The sequence below is a fragment of the Pleurodeles waltl genome, chromosome 3_1 (assembly GCF_031143425.1).
Source record: "Pleurodeles waltl isolate 20211129_DDA chromosome 3_1, aPleWal1.hap1.20221129, whole genome shotgun sequence".
NCBI classification, from domain to species: domain Eukaryota; kingdom Metazoa; phylum Chordata; class Amphibia; order Caudata; family Salamandridae; genus Pleurodeles; species Pleurodeles waltl.
In genome coordinates, this window is record NC_090440.1 from 184,651,684 (window position 1) to 184,667,669 (window position 15,986).

The 15,986-nt window shown below is 43.5% G+C and overlaps 1 protein-coding gene across 3 annotated transcripts in view; it reads left to right on the forward strand.

Annotated features, from left to right (window-relative positions):
* Positions 1 to 15,986, forward strand: part of CSK (C-terminal Src kinase) — a 507,465-nt gene that overhangs the window by 65,301 nt on the left and 426,178 nt on the right. For all 3 annotated transcript variants that reach the window (XM_069222133.1, XM_069222134.1, XM_069222135.1), the window contains exon 3: positions 10,601 to 10,651. The gene's annotated coding sequence lies outside the window, so the exon portion shown is untranslated. The remainder of the gene's footprint in view (positions 1 to 10,600; positions 10,652 to 15,986) is intronic.

The window sequence follows — 15,986 nt, forward strand, 5'->3', positions numbered from 1 at the left end:
CTCTGCAACAGTCATTCCCAGGGAGCAGGCAAACACCAGCATACCAACAAAGTTGGTAATACCAACAACAGACAGTCCTTTCAAGGAAGAATAAGGGGCAGGGGACAGCCTCACAGGGGAGGCACAACCCCTATCAACAACTGACCTTCCGTGAAGATGAGGTCTTTCACAAAGAACACCATTGAAAGGCAAAATAGAACATAACAGACTAAAGCACGCAACACCTATGGGAGGCACAGTAAAAAAACAAAAAAAAACTTCCAGGAGTGGAGGAAGAGCACATCAGACAAATAAATCCTAAACATTGCATAGAATTAGACAAGATGCCTCGAGTGAGGAAAACACCATATAGATCTATTCAAAGGAAGAAACATCTTGCCTACCCAAGGTGGTAGAAGAATTTTGGGAAAAAAGAACAATAAAAAGAATACTAAGAGAGATCAGCAAGGAAAATTACTCTACATATTTTCTAATACCAAGGGTAGGCGGATCTCTATGGCCAATTTTAAACTTAAGGTTTATAAACAAGTTCATACAAACTGGCTACAATAGACCTAAAGGACGCCTATTTGCACATCGCAATTGATGCAAAACATTCAGGTTTGTGGTTTAAAAAAAAAAAAATGACTACCAGTTCAGAGTACTAGTGTTCCGGATAAAATTTTGCCCCAAGAGTATTTACAAAGTGCCTAGCAGCAATAGCTGCTCATGTAAGGAGACAAGGCATACATGTCTTTCCTTACCTAGACAACTGCCTGGTAAAAGCAAACTCGCACAACCAGTGCAAAGAACACATTCAACAAGTCATGAAAATGCTATTCAATTTAAGATTCTCAATAAACAGAGAGAAGTCATCACTAACTCCAAATAAGGTGTTTCTTGGAGCAAGAATCTACTCAATCCGGGGGATGGTGTACCCAAGCGAAAAGAGAATACAGACTTTACTGCTGGAAAAGGCTGTAGGATGCTGGCTCAGTTTATGGTATACACCTGTGGTATGGCACCCTATAGTGAGTCCAGGCAACCCTTAATGATAGTGTTTAGTTTCCTGATAGCAAAAGCTCTCTAGGGGGCTGCTTTGGTGACCAGCTAAATTAAGTCCAGGAGGATCCAAAGGACGCAGACTGTTCTGATGAGTATGCTAACAGACTTCCTTAATTGTCTTCCCGGAGGACGGGGTTTAATTGTCGCAGGAGATTTTAATATGCAATTGAATTGCAGAGACGACCACCAGCAAAGAGGAATCCAGTTAGCAGATCCATGGGATAGATCTGGGCCGGTGCACGTTATATCTAAGAAAGAAGGAGGAGCATTAGACCTACTTGAAGATTTAATCAAAATAAAGGGATTAAGAATAGTAAATGGAAACACCAGATCAGACACCCCGGTGTCGCCTACATATAGGAGAGGTCTATACTCTAGCCATCTGGACTATGTTTTAGTAGATGACGCTCTCTGGAAATCTCTTATTGACATGGTTGTTCTCCCTCGTTACGATAGTGACCATCAAGCTCTGAGTACCTCCTTTTCTACTATTCTATTAAGTTGTAAATCATTGACAACATGGGCCCAAAGTATTGTCTTAACTATGGCCAATGATTATAAAAATGTGAAATGGGATTGGGTGGAGAATGACGTAAACTTCCAGCTATTAATTTATAGAATAGTTGTAACAACGCTTTCTCCACTGAAGCATATAAATACGATATTGGTGGATTTGATCAATCTGCATAGTATCTTGATCACCCGGCTAAAACCACATTTTCAGATAGCAAGGAGGCGAACAGAGATTGGGACTAGAACATTGAGGCAGATCTCTAACTCTTGCCGTCTGGCTAAAATACAGCTATTGGGAGCACTTAAGGCACGGAACTGCTGAGTGATCAGAAAATTCAGGGCTGCATATAAAGTGGTACTTGAAAACGCAAAAAAAGAGTGGGTAACTAAATATTGGAATAGGATGGTTGATGCACTTTATGAGAAAGATTTTAAATTATTCTGGAAATTAGTGACAGACAAAAGTAGTTCTCAAGGAGTGCCGTAATTCAGCCAGAAACTTGGGTGACTTATTTTAAAAATGTATACAGAAAACCTCAAACTAGTAGCACCACTATTCCTTCTTTAAAACCTAATTAACTTTTTTCCCAATACTTCTATGGACGGGAGAGTTATATCACCCAAATTCAACCTGGATCTTTTCTCCCTAAAAGAAACAACTCTGGCTCTTCGATCAATATGGAAAGGGAATGCCCCTGGCCTTGATGGCATCCCAGGTGATTTATATTTGTTCCGACCAACAACTTGGTCTCTGTATCTAAATGCGCTCAGTAATGAGATACTGAGGGGGGAGGACTTCCTACCACGTGGCAAGGAGCAATCATAGTCCCTATTTATAAGAAAGGGCCAAGGGAACAACCTTCCAACTATAGGCCTATTAGCCTAATTGATGTTAGTCAAAAGATATTCAGCAAGCAGGTACTGAACAGACTACAGGCTTGGATAGAGGATTCTCATATTCTCTCCGACTTCCAGGCAGGTTTTAGAAAAGGAATGAGTACAATAGATCAGGTATTTAGGTTTAACCTTCTCTGCTGGAAATACTTGTCACTTAATAAGAGCCATCTATATGTAGCCTTTGATTTAAAAGCTGCCTTTGACATGGTACCTTAGGGTCTATTATGTAATGTCATGGAGAGCTATCAACTTGAAGGAGAATTACTAAGATTGATTAGGTACCTAGATGAAGGGACTTACGCTCAAGTACGTTGGTCACAAAGTGGCGATCTAACGGAAGCTATACCTGTCAATAGGGGGGTTAGGCAGGGGTGCATTTTGGCACCAACGTTGTTTAATCTTTACATTAATGGTGCGGCGGACCAACTGCTACACTGCACCCATGATGCCCCAAGGCTAGCTGGATCCCCTGTCCCCATTTTAATGTTTGCTGATGACACTTTATTAATCTCGAACACCCATTGGCTTACAAAATGAACTGGATGCTTTTTATAACTTTTGTTTCACTAGAGGTCATGAAATAAATCCAACAAAATCAAAGTTCAAGGCACATAAATAGTTTAGGGGGAAAATGACCATAGCAGGCCAACCAGTGGAGAGAGTCAGCCAATTTGACTATCTGGGGATCAGGCTAAGTGATGACCAACACTGGTCGGTGCAGATTGGGAAGAGTCTGACAGTACTCAGGCAGAGGTCAACAGCGATGGGGAGGAAAATTGCCAATACCTTGGAAGGGGAGATATCACCCGCCATTACTGTTTATAAAGCAGCAGCAGTTGCAGCTTCAATCTATGGCGCTGAGCTCTGGAGATACACTAACTCTAGGTGTTTGACTACAGTAGAAAACCGTTTTATACGGAATTTTTTGCGGCTACCGATGAGTACCCCTCTCACCCCCCTTAGATTTGACCTTGCCTTAAACGAGATCCATAACGAAATTGCACTAAGACCACTCCTGTATTGGATTAGTCTTTGGACTGCGTAGTACTTGTCCACCCTCCATGTAGCATTAGATGAGTTTCTCGTAGGTGATTGTGCATTAAAGATCCCTTGGTTTAGACACATCAGAGATATGTGTAAACTCCTCAAGATGGAGGAGGTGTGGACTACTCCTCATAATTTGACCAAGGAAGTAAAAGAGCATGTAAAAAGGTGCTACTGGGAGAATATCTTGGTTCAAATCTGGTATAAAAAGCAAGGCAGTCAGACCCTACAGTTCCTAGACCATAAATGTAGCCCCAAATTTGAGGCATATATGGACAATGTAAATCCTCCCTATACTAAAACACTTCATCATATTCAGATTAGGGACCCTCCCGCTCAAGACATTTACAGCGCGATGGAGAGCAGAGGATAGTAACTCCATATTCTGTCATTATTGTCAAAAGACAATAGTCACTTGCGCATTTTATGTTTTTTTGTCCTAGATATTTGGTACCTAGGAAGAAGTGGATTGCTCCGTTATGTAGGTCAGTGGGGATTAGGGAATGGAATACAGCATTGCGCTTTTTGACAACTGACACAAATGACAAAATAGTTTTTCCAGTTGCAAGATTCCTGCAAAGTGCATGGGCTATAAGAACCAGAGAATTGTTATAATTGCGTCTTTTAACATATTGGTCTTAGATTATATTTATTCAACATAACAAGTTTTAACTGTTTGGAGTTAAGATATAATGGCCTAATGATTGTATATTTAATATTTTAGGATCTCAAGACTTTAAGAAAAATGGTTGTTTTGCACTGTTTTCAATAACTATGTGATCTTATAACTTATTTAGCTTGCTCAATTATGATATGGTGTTTTATTGTTTACTTTTATGGCTTTTAGCCGAAATAAGTTTACCATTTGATTTGATTTTGAAGTCCAGGAGGAGTGTAAAGCACTTGCAATACCACAGAGGTACCTAACCGAGGTAGTTTGTTAGAATCCTAAGGGTTGGAGGAGTAAGGAAATATCAGAGGTAAGTATCAGAAATCCCACAGGTGCCCTGGTGCAAGGGAGTTATCAAGCTGGGTGTCCCTAACACAGGACTGTTGCAGTTGGATTTTTATGGGTTCAGGGCCCTTCTCCGTGGATCCTGAGGAAACTAGTTGGCACAAGGAAGATTGGCTAGTACCCCCCACCCGTGGATACCCAGAAGAACAGAGTACCTACACCGGGAAGCCCATGTGCCTAGGGGTGAAGTGACGTTGGAAACCTTTGGAGTCAAAGGGAGCCTCGATTGTCCAGCTGCTGTCGCGACCCATGCACCAAGTTGTTAGAACCCAAGGGTGGATTCTGGACGTGAAGAACCTGAAAAAGGAGGGGACAGTGTCCAGACCACTGGTTAGGTGTCCAGGCAGTGCAGGTAGGCACTGCCCACACTCTTAGAGGTGAAGTTCCTGCAGGACAGTGAAGAAAGAAGTCTGGCTGCGGAGCCCAGGCGCACGTAGTAGATCCTTGGAGTCGCCCACGAGCTGTCCAACATCCATCGCTGGATTGCAGGAGGGTCAGTGGCCAGCAGGGCCACCAACAAGCTTTGGCAAATGCAATTAGTTGTTGCAAGGAAGATTGCAGGTTTTTGAGGACCAGTGAGGTCCTAGTGACTTGACACATGGAGGGGAGTCAGGGCTAACCTTCAGATGGAAGGAAAGCCAGTCAGAGGAGCCCCCACGACTGACCCACTGGCAGCAGGCACAGGGAGTCAACAAGCCTTGGTAAGAGTAACAATCGTATTGCATAGGGTTCCGTTCCAGTGGTTGCAGCATGACCGTCTCCCAAGTTGGTCAGAAGAAAAGTTGGACCCAGAGAGGACCACAGAACCACCACCTGTGTTGCAGAGCCTTTCGATGTCCGTAGGACAGCAGGATCCACCAGCTGGTCGTTGTCTTGAGGTGCCTGCGGATGCAGGGGAGTGACTCCTTCACTCCAAGGGAGATTCCTTCTTAGATGCAAACCGAGTCCTTGTGACCCTGGGGGATGCATAGCTACTGATGTTGCAGAAATCTTGCAGGAGCTGGAGAAGCAGTGTTGCAGTGGGAACCCTCCCAACTGGATACAGTCTTGTTTCAGTTCCAAAAGCAGACCAGCAGCTTTTCCGGAGGCCAGGAGCAGGAAATGTCTTGCAGAGTTCCTTGAAGGGTCTTGCTCGTCGAATCTGAGGACCCACCTCTAGGCAGAGCCCTTAAGTAACCCTTAAAGGGGGTTGGTCACTATCTGCAGTGACACACCTATTAGAGGGTGTTAGGGAAGTCCTCTATCTGGCCTAACCAGTCAGATGCTTCCAGGGGCTTCTGCCTACCTTGTTTCCAAGATGGCAGAATCATCCGGCCACCTGGCAGAGCTCTGCGCCCCTCCCTACGTGAGAGGCTGGACAGGAGGTGGTCACTCCCCATTCCTTTGTGTGGTTTTGTGCCAGAGCGGGAGCCGGGGGTTTCCGCACAGGTGCAAACCGGTTTAATGCAAGGAGGGCACCAAATGTGCCCCTGAAAGCAGCCTGGTGACGATGGAATGCCACCTCACCCCAGCCAAGAGATTCTAAAGGAGAGCAGGTCACACCTCCCTCTTACAGGAAACCTTTTGTATTGCCTTCCCCTGCTCGAGTTGGGTCCAGCAGCAGGAGGGCAGAATAGTGTCTGGGGAGGGGGGGTGGGGCCAGCAGTATGGACTGATAGGCAGACCCTGCTAGGCTGTACAGGCAGAACTGGGGGAATCCTCTAAGGAACCCCCAGAGTACATGGTATCATGCAACTATCACTGGAATCGATGTAGTTGTATGATTCCAACACGTTTGATGCCAAACATGTCTATGTTTGGTGAAACCATTATTTAGTTAAGCTAAGAGGAATGGAGTTCCAACTTCAACTTTCCAAACGTGACGCCTAGTTCTACTAGGTGGAAGTGGAGTGCTATCAAAGCAGCAGTGATAAGGCGAAGTTTCAAACTGTTATTTCACTTTAAGGCTTTGACCTGATAAGGGAAGGCCTGCTCTGGATAACTCCAAGCTTCATAGGTCTTTGAGGTGGGTCATTACAAATATTTCCAAAGTCAAGAAAAGGCACTTCACTGTGGGGTTTCGATTACCAGGATGTCACTGTTTAGGTAGGATACTCGATCAGAAGGAAGCCTGATGTCCCTTTAACTTTGTTCTTTATCTTTGGCCCAGCTGGACGTGACTATAAAAAAGCCCCACGGGCTGCGTGCACGTTGCTGCTGGGAATGGAAAGTGGACAACGTGCAGGCGCAGCTGAACGTGTCCCTGTGCCTGAAATGACACCGGGACAAATTGAGCGGATTTCTGTGGGGCGCAACTTTTTGACAGGGTGGACGGCGTACACCCTGGGAAAATAGTGGGTGGCCGCCGTCCACCCACGTGTACCCTCGACTTGTGCCCTGGATTTAATCAAAAGTATGGGGAGAGCTATCGAGCTCTAGGCCTGCAAATTTGAAGCTATTTTCTTTCACTCTTGTAGTCCCTTTCTCTTTTGGGAACTCTTTAATATGGCTTTAGGTCTGCACCCCTCACCAGGAACCTTTGCCCACGTAGCCTGACTTTCATGAACAAACAAACTCCGGGTACTGCCTTATGAAATACCGAAAAGAGGACAGAATAGTATGAGTGCCTGTCACCAGAAAAAAAGAAGACAACTAGACAAAATGGGCATGTTACAGGAAAAGCCTGTCTTGTCCCATTTTGGGGAAATAGCTTTTCAGCGTCAGGTTCGTGAAGATCAGTTTGCAGTTGCTTGCTCACATAAATAAACCAGTCCTGCAAGGAATATACCCCAAACGCATTATTGAAGGGGCCGCGGCAAGTGCTGCACAATGGGGGACTGATAGAATTGGTTTGTACGATTATTAAACAAGTCTGTTTTTTAACCCGTTCGTCTTTGATCAAGATTATCATTATCATATAGCATTTCTTCTCCAAGTCCTGTAAAAACAATGTAAAGGACTTTGAAAAATGTTCAGTTTTTCTCACTGTTTTGTATTGTACTATTATCTATATAGATTGGGGGATGGGGGTAACACCATTTGTATACGACCGTCCACACGTGTATCTCGCAGGATATGCATACATAGTGAAGTCGTGCACAAAACTGTATTTTATGCTGCAAGTTGGATGTAACAGTTTTTGGCTTAATGTGCCCACAAGGACTTTTTGTGCATTTGTGTACTGGGTTGTACACTACAGTGACAAGTCATACAGTGTCAGTTGCAGATCACGCTCTTAACTACTAAGGGAGTGAACATCACTCCTGCCATTCTCCTTTGGTGTTATTCAGTCGCATTTGAAACGTGTTTTTCTTTTTTTAAGAGGCAGCCATACGTTTTCTGTGCAGAGCTGCCTTTGCAAAAATATCAAATTCACCCGAGATAACACTGTACAACGTCAGAGGATTTAAAATTCACAGGCCCTGTGAGGACATGTAGACATTTGTTATATTTTACAGTTTGTTTAATGAAAGTGCACATAGCCCAGACTTAATGTACTATGACGTATCTAGACGTGTTTATATTTGCAAGATGCCTATGAAGCATGGTGGACATAGTCGTCACCCAGGTTTCTTTTCTTTTTAAGTATTTACTTTATTTTTTTTAATGTTTAGGCCCAAAGAACATATTTTCCTCAACCGTTGATCCCTCTTAAAAACATAAAGAGTGGAATTAGAAACTTTGAACACATTAAAACATGAGTTGAGAGTTAAACAAAATGAATGGACTATTTCAGAATCTCATGTATATAGAGTCGTAGGAAGAGTAGAGCACAATCGGTACTTGTCGCACAGTTTAGGTTAAGTCGATAATAAAAACATGCACTCAAAAGCATTGCCAAAGTAAACTAGTTAACGTATTACTCCTCGGGAATCTAGACATTCATATGCACGTGCCGATTCTCCCAGTGGCTTAGAGTACATTTTATGAAGCCAAATAGATAGATAAGTAACTTGAAGAGGAAGTCGCTCAACCCACCTGCTATAATAACTTTTGCCCCTTCCCGTTACTCCATCTGTGGCATTGCATATCGTCCCATTCCAGTGCATGCTGTGAAACCAAACGTTTCTCGGCAAAATCCCAAATATTAGGAATACCATTTTGAGAGAGCATGGAGCCTGTTGTAGTCTAGAATTCGCTCACCTTTGCTTGTTCTCGCCGTTACCCTGTGGCTGGCTCATTCCTCCACACACAAACACCCTAACATGGGAACACCTGACTGAGGTTGTGCGGCAGAGAGAATTCCATTTGCCCATCCACTTCATTCAGAATTAGGTATTTTTAGCAACAGAAATATTAACTCTTCCCATCTCCTATACACCCTTCGCCTGTTTCAGTTTTAATTGGCTCTCTATGTAATTTTTCTACGCCTTGCATGTGCCAACTCTGGCCCACAACCTGTTGTTCTCTCTGTCGCCAGGTTTCTCTTCCATTCCTTGCTCTTTTGGCACGTTTCTTCATGTGCAGCTCATATCTACAGTGTGCTCCCGTGCCTCTTTTTTGTCACCTCGCATGTCTAGTTTTCCTGATACCTTATTAAAGAAGGAGATGTGGTTTAATGGTGACTGAAATCCGGCTGTTGTCGTCCCTGTAAAGTTTGGGCAGATAGTCCCAGTCTCCGTGAGTTCGTGATGTGCATGCAATCCCAGTGAATTTTGAATCGATCATTGCAGTCCAATAAGGTTTGGAAAGCTTTTTTTCAGTCATTACAGTGTTTGTGAGATGCTTGTTGTCCTGGCTTTTATGGGAGTTGTGTATAAAATGCCAAGAACTTTCGTGAAATTTTGGAAATGCTAATAACAGTTTCGGATTCACACAGTTCCGGGAAGTTTTTTAGGCCTAGATATAGTCGCAGTACCAGTGAGTTTTGTGTGTGTGCGCCTTGAGCCACAAATAAACTATGGGTTGTAGGTTCAAGTGCGTCAACTTGTCGCCACTGGCAATGCACATGATCATTAACTCAGTTTTTATAGTATCGACATTCCCAAAGGACAGAAAGCCACTGTGTGCATCCAAACTTTGGCAAATTGCCTGCCGTTCCTGGGCCCGATTGGTAACAGCTATCTAAGTGTCTGTGCCCCAAAAATTGCCCATCAATAACGACTAAGTCTTTCTTCAGTTTTTTTTTTTCTCTCTAGAAGATAACCTGTGGGTAAAAGCAACCATTGACTCAGGACATCTGGCAATACGAGTATTCTGCACCCTCTTTATTTTTGCCTTTCTTATCTGTTATTATTCGCATTTGTGAAAACTGTGTGCGTAGCTTTTTTTTCCTTTAGTGGGTAAGTTTGCGTAATTTTTCAACTCGAACTTCAGCATTCACCAGTGCATACTGGCAGTGAGAACTACGCATTACATCTGGTCTGATCAGAGGTATTGCACCCATTGTGGAAAGGGACCTCTTTGCACTCTCAACTCTTTTCTCTCTTGCTCAGATCATAAAACTGGGCTGTCCTTTAACTCATGAATGTGTTTGAAGGATTGAACTGACCACTATTAGTATTGCTTTGTTGAAAGGTTGCTGTGAATAATGTGCACCTTATTCTTCCCATTGGCTGAGACTTTCAGATTGAACATATGTACACTGACTTGAGTTGCTCAATCAACCCATGTTTTAAAAAAATGTTGATTTTCCAGTTTTCCCTCGTATTCAACCAAGTCTCTGCTGCAGCCTTGAAATTCCGTATGTGAAACTTTGAAACAGCCAGCACTACACTTACATTGAAGCTTGCTCTCGTAGGTGGCTTCCGCCTTTCCTCCGGTCTCTCCATGCGCAGAATGACTCCTCCCCCCCAGAAGCCCTAGTTGGCTGGTTTTTGTAAACGCTGGAGCGGGCATGAGAGGCCCAGCACGTGCACTGCCCTCCAGCTGTAGCTGTAAAGGCTTGTCCACACTTCCTCTTTTTTGACCTATCTGTCTTTGCTTCCTCTTTCCGACGTAAAAAGTGACGGTGTTCAACTTTTTACAAGCTGCGCTATTTATAGCCTTTTGATTTATGGCTTGGATAATGCTCAGGTTCGAAACACAAGAACTGTATTTCTCCCAGTGACAAGCATAGTGACCGGTGACGAGCATAATACTAATGTCACTTTTTTTTCCTTCTTCTAGGGAATTCGTTCACCTGTGTGGCCAGTGAGTGCGGTGAAATCGAACCGTGAGGTAAGTTGCTTGTGCTAATGTGTTCAGAGCATCATTGAGAGGCAATACATTGAAAGCACCCAAGGGGAACTTGTGGCTTGAGCTGCGAGGGCAAGTACCTTTGGCTGGGGCGTACTTTCATTATTAGCAATTATAAGGGAACGAGAACGAATACAGAATATGCGGGTACTGCCCTGGCAAATCCACAGAGGGATGCCAAAACAGCATATGAAGAGAACAATCCAGCAAAGAAAACAAAACATTTTGAAAGTATGTTCTTAATGAATCTCCTAAAAGGGCTTTGTGATTGTAGGCATAATAAATGTAGCAGAAGTGTTTTCTGAGCTACAACAACAAACCTGTAATTGCAGAGGTTAGGAATTTGGTGTGACTCACAGTTAAGGAAATTGCAAATTTTAGGAGTTTTGACCCCTTCAGTGGTTCAGTGGTTATATTTGCACATCTGTGAATTCACGGGTGCCCATACTAGCATGTGAATTACAGGGCATTTCTCAAATAGACGTCTGTTTTTTTACACACTGTCTTGGATTTGGAAGGAAAAAATGTAGAGAAAGACAAGGGGCAATAACACTTGTTATGCTATTCCGTGTTTCCCCCATGTCTCCCGATAAAAATGGTACCTCACTTGCGTGGTAGGGCAACATGTACACATCACATTTTTACATTGAAAACTGATGTGTTTTTTGCAAAGTGCCTAGCTTTGGATTTTGGCCTCTAGCTCAGCCGGCACCTAGGGAACCTTCCAAACCTGTGAATTTTGAAAACAAGACACCTAGGGGAATCCAAGATGAGGTGACTAATGGGGCTCCCAACAGATTCTGATACCCAGAATCCTTTGCAAACCTCAGTCTGGCCCAAAAACACTTTTTCCTCACATTTGGGTGACAAAGTTCTGGAATCTGGGTGGAGCCACAATTTTTTTTTCCACCCAGTGTTCCCCCAAGTCTCCCGATTAAAAATGGTACCTCACTTGTGTGGTTAGGCCTAGTGCCCGCAACAGGAAATGCCCGAAAACACAACGTGGACAAATCACATTTTCCCAAAGACAACAGAGCTGTTTTTTTGCTAAGTGCCTAGCTGTGGATTTTGGCTTGTAGCTCAGCCGGCACCTAGATAAACCTACCAAACCTGTGCATTTTTAAAAACTAGAGACCTAGGGGAATCCAAGATTGGGTGACTTGTGGGGCTCCCACCAGGTTCTGATGCCCAGAATCCTTTGCAAACCTCAATTTGGCCCAAAAACACTTTTTCCTCTCATTTCGGTGACAGCAAGTTCTGGAATCCAAGAGGAGCCACAAATTTCCTTCCACCCAGCATTCCCCCCAAGTGTCCCGATAAAAATGGTTGGTACCTCCCTTGTGTGGGTAGGCCTAGTGCCCGCGAAAGGAAATGCCCCAAAATACTATGTGGCACATTAAAATAATCAAATCCAAAACTACCTGTTTTTTTTTTTTCTTGGGGGGGAGGGGGCAGGGGTTGGGTGACTTGCTTGGACCCCCCAGCATTTTCTTACCCAGAATCCTCAGCAAACCTAAAATTTAGCTAAAAAAAAAAAAAATTTTTCCCACATTTCTGTGTGGAACCACCACACCAGGACAAATTTCGGTGGGCCAAGTGCCAGTGACAGGGAAGAGCCAAAAACATGTTGAAATTGAGGGGGAACCAAAGCGGGTCCCAAAGGGCAGTTTGGGGGAAAAAAAACATTTTTAGGCTGACAAGTGGGGCAGAATTTTTATCGGTATAGATGAGACAATTCTGGGTGGTAGGAATTTTGTGGATTCTTGCAGATTCTGGAAGGTACCAGCACAAAAATGTGGGAAAAATGTGTGATTTCCAGCAAAGTTGGAGGTTTGCAGGGCATTGTGGGTAAGAAAATGGTGCGGGGAGCATGTGAAGCACACCACCCTGGACTCACCGAGATGTTTAGTTTTCAGATGTGTCTAGGTCTTGTGGGTTTTTCTACATGACAGCGTCCCAAAGTCTAAAAAGTGCAACCCTCACCATTCCAAGTGGGACGATTTTGAGACTTAGACAAACTCTTAAAGCCCAAATGTAAATCCAAAATAATGAAATGTCCTCTTGCTTGCCGTGGGGGTAAGATGTTTTAGTGTGCAGTGGAGAGCTGAAAGACTGTCACCCTGTCAGTTGGGGTGGGGGCATTACCATGCCCATGCTGGTTGGCAGCCACCACCCCACAATTATTATTATTATTATTATTATTATTATTATTATTATTATTATTATATTTATTTTTTTCCAATTGCTTGGCATCTGGTAGGCTTTCTGCCTCCCCCGGAGAGTGGATCCGGGGTAATTGCCCCATCTGCCCACCAGTGTGCAGAACAACTTTGGCCCCATTTATTTGGGGGTGGGGGTATAGCCATACCCCCACCCTCTATTTTTTTTTTCAACAAAAATAAATAAATCTTCCTGTGTGTGTCTCTCTCTCTCTTTATATATATATATATATATATATATATATATATATATATATATATATATATATATATATATATATATATATATATATATATATATATATATATATATACACACTTATCTATCTATCCCTGGTGCCTAAGTGGTTGCTACACACACACACACACACACACACACCCCCCCCCTCTCTTGGGGGCAGATCAGCGTAATAAAAATAGGCTGATGTGCCCACAAGGGGGGCAGAAATGTGCTAAAATAAATTTGCCCCCACAGGGGAACAACACTTGCCCAAGGGGTCGCTCCCCTTGTGTGAAATTGACACAAAAAAAATAAAAATCCCTTGTGTCTAGTGGCTTCTGCCCCCTTTGGGGGCAGATTGGCCTAATAAAAATAGGCCGATCTGCCCCTGCAGGGGCAGAAATGGCCTAAAAAGATTGTCCCCCCCCCCCCAGAGGAGCGTCCCTTTCCTAAGGGGTCGCTCCCCATATCTTTAAAAAAAAAAAAAAACCCTGGTGTGTAGTGGTTTCAAATAAAAATAGGCTGATCTGCCCCTGGGAGGGGGGGGAGGGGGGGGGGGGGGGGGGGGGAAGGGGTGAAAAGAGGCCTTAAAAAAAATTCATGCCTCTCCTGCCCCACCTCCTGGTCGGAAGAGGAACGCTTTTGCATTTTTCTTCTTGGATCGCGCTGGATCGGAGGTGACCTCTGAGGTCAGCGTGTGAATGCGTGCTGCTGTCACTAGGGATGGGATGGGTGGGAGGGGTCTGGGGTGGAAGGGGAAGCGATTTCCCCTTCCATCCCTGCCCTTAGGTTCATGGGAGGGAGCGCTAGCGCTCCCCCGGTGGGCCTGGTGAAGGACGAGCTGGTCTCTCACACGGGAACTGTGTGCAAAGATGAGGCTATGTCGCCCCAGGCACTGTAACGGTTAAATCACTTTAATCCAGTGTAAATCCAGTTCTTAGTTCTGAAGAAGGCCGAGCTCTGGTTCTGCTCTTCTCAGCCTCTCCTCAGTAGTCTGCGATCACACAGCCAGCAGTGTTCTTAACTTATTATCTAGTTTGGAGAAAATAAGTGATCCAACAAGCATATTTATGAGATTGAAGCAGAGGTGGGTTATGGAAATGGATCTTGAACTCATGAATAATGAGGAACAGTGCATTAGTTTGACGTTGATCTGTGAAGTCATGCGTCTTGCAGTGTAAGAGAACACCCAGTTACTTTGAGCATTAGTCTGCTTCTGAACTTTCCCAGCAGGCAGACCATGTATGATGATTTTTCAAAGATGTTGAAAAGGCCCATAATAGCAAGGCAAATGTGGGTGTCATTTGCATAACAGTGGTCGAAAAGGCTGAGTTTTTTAAGTTGGAGGATATGAACTCTTTATAGAGGATGATTTATAATAAAGCAGCCCCCTGGCTAATGCAGCAGGGGGACCATATACCGAAGACCAGGAGCAGTCACTAAACATCTTGTTCATGGTCCACAAGGAAGGAGTGCATCTATCTAAGACTAGGTTGCTCTGCTGGCAGAATGCCGTTGATTGAGAAACAAAATGAAAGACAAACCTGCAAGTAATCGGTGTTCTTTAGAGTGCCTTAGTTAAGCTGGAACCAAGGGAACTATGGAGCAAGGTGATTATTTTCCTTGAGGCTTGCCATACTGATTGATTCTCTAGATGACTGCATGTGTCCAGCGCTGATTATTGTGCTCCTATGAATTATATATTTTTTTGGGTATGAATCTAAACCCATTTTATGCCATATTCACAAGGAACAGCATGTTTTAATGCTGGAAGACATTATGTTAATCCCAAGTCACATATAAACATCCCAGTGTACTTAGACATGTTCTACAGGCACTGCCAGGCACCTCTTCTTTAGGTAGCGTGTTTGAGTGAACGGTATGGAATAGACAGAGGTCCAGGGCACGCTAAATCACATATATTGCATGCACATGTGGCTACCTTCTTCCGGCCCTACAATCCTATCAGAAGCCCTGACTAATTGATAATTTCGTCTGTTGCTAAATTTCTTCTTTGGTGGTGATATGGGCTCGTAACTAATTTAGTGACTGTGATATTTGCCAATCCTGAATTCAAATCCCGGCTGTACCACTTGATCATGTTTTGTGATTTTTGGCAAAACACTTGACCTCTCAGTGCTTCATTTACTTTATCCCCTACAATATGAAATATTCTACATGCTCACACTTCCATACTACACTTTGATGTCCAGTTGGTAACGTGTTTTTGGGAGAGTAGGATTTGAAGCAATAGCACCATCTAAAAGACAGTGTTTTAAATCTGTTACTCAATTTAACTCTTCTTTCTGCTCAATATCACTATTAAAACATAGCTAGGATGTAAACACATTAGATGTTTGTATGTGTGAAATATGGTCACTCTAACCATCAGTGACTTTTACTTTTTAACGCCTGACTACCGCACTGTGCTCCAGGTACCTTGCCAGCTTAATTTAGGAATGTTTAAAAATTTGCTTAGTACAAGTATTATTTGAAAGAAGCTTTACTACAACATATTTTTCTGATAACTTTTTAACTGACAAGTTTATTGTTGGTCTGACACGAAATCAGTGAGTTTTGGTAGGTAACAAAGACAGAAGAATCTGTCCTGGAAGCACTGATTGGCTGAATCGCCACTTTAAATGAATGCAGATTGATTTTTAATGCAGGTTGATTTGGCAGCAGCTGAAGCCCTAAGCCAATGTGAAATGCATAGGTGTTATTACTCAAAGGGCTTTGCAGGTATGTAGTTAGCTGAGTCAGGGTGGTGGAAGTTCATAAAATAATGTATTGTTCATGGGATGAGATGTCCTCTATTAATGCCAGGCAATGATTATGCCAGGCTTCTAGGGCTGGGAAGGTAGCAAGACTGATTAGT